Source organism: Penaeus monodon, chromosome 30 (assembly GCF_015228065.2).
Source record: "Penaeus monodon isolate SGIC_2016 chromosome 30, NSTDA_Pmon_1, whole genome shotgun sequence".
Classification (NCBI taxonomy): Eukaryota; Metazoa; Arthropoda; class Malacostraca; order Decapoda; family Penaeidae; genus Penaeus; species Penaeus monodon.
Window position 1 is genome coordinate 31,138,672 of NC_051415.1, and position 1,480 is coordinate 31,140,151.

Here is a 1,480-nt window from a genome sequence, read left to right on the forward strand (position 1 = left end):
CTGAAAAGAATAAAACAAACTCCTTTTGGTCTATGGAAACGATTTTCCTCAATGCCCCCTTTCCTTCAGTTCCAACAGTTAACCTAAAGTCTTTTAAATATTTCATTCCATTTGCAATTTTTATTCATACAATCATCATAACGCCCTTATATCTTATTGGAAAGTTATCTTTTTACAGATATAATATTATTTCAAGAGTATTCAACGCCATCAATTTCGATTCAACATTCCTTAATGTTGAGATCACAAGCCAACAATGCTTTTCGATTAAATAGTCCTATCTTCGTTCCAAATCACGCTCTCACTTAGAAACTATCTGAGCCTGATATGTGGTATAGTAACCAAAGCTAAATTCGAACAATACGTCAGCTCGCCGGCACCCGCCTATCGCCTGTTATGTTGGATACTATTATTCCTGGATGAAAACAAAAAATGCTATAAATCAATTTATATTGAACTGAGATAGAAAGTTGGTAATGATGGTTAAACTTTCGTCATGTTTTATCAACGTCCTCATCGCCTAGTGTGTGATGGAAGAGTTGTCATAGATGATAAAATATATATAGGTTGATTATAGAGACCTGAACGTTCAGAGTGTCGACGTCGTAATGATCTATGGTGGATCAATAAAAATGTCTTGCAGAATAGCTAATGTTGAAAAAACCGCTGATATAAAAAATCGACTGATACGTACGACAGAAAGCCTCGCCACGCTAACTTCCAATACGTCCAGGCTGTGACGGAAACCGAGTCGTATTCGCCGTAGTGGGAAATGTCATCAGTGCAAATTACGTCCAATAACTATCCTTACCTGGACGATACTGATATGTATAGATATACGAGTATAATGGGTTGTGAGGTTGGGGTTTAATGGTGTTATGTGTGGTGATGAAGGGTTGTGATGTGTTATAGTTTGTTCGTTATTATTATGATATCATAAGGTCAGTTGATCGTAGAGTGCATATGAGTCGATTAAGTGGTCCTTGTCTGCATCAAGGCGTCTTGGAATTCATGGCCCATAGTGCCGCTAGACTCGCCCCCCATAAGGTTCAACAGACGTGAATGGGGCACTGATTCGAGGGTCGTGGTATGTCAATCCAGGCAGAATGGAACCGCCAAACCCTGCAGTATGGATATCAGAAGTAGTTAATTGATTTACATTGTTTTTTTCATGTAGTCTGATGAGGTTGGGGTTTAATGAGGTTTAATGAGTGGGAAATTAACGCGGTTTAGTGTCAATAGGTTGGATAATAAAGGTTAGATATGGATGAATGCAGCGTATGGATTTGGAGGCAGTTATGAAAGGCGTATATGGCGGAATCATGCATCTAGTCGCTTAATCACACTAAGTGGATAACAGTAATGATGGGTATTAATTGGGATTCAATTAATGGCAAGAATAGAAACTCCCAATACCATCATATATTTGGATATCAAGATTATATTCATTGATTCATCTGTATTAGATAATTAATATGGA

General features: G+C 37.8%; 1 protein-coding gene across 1 annotated transcript in view; it reads right to left on the minus strand.

Annotated features, from left to right (window-relative positions):
- LOC119592412 (MAM and LDL-receptor class A domain-containing protein 2-like) overlaps nucleotides 1–1,480 on the minus strand; it is a gene marked incomplete at its 3' end in the record, with an annotated part of 16,276 nt that overhangs the window by 1,671 nt on the left and 13,125 nt on the right.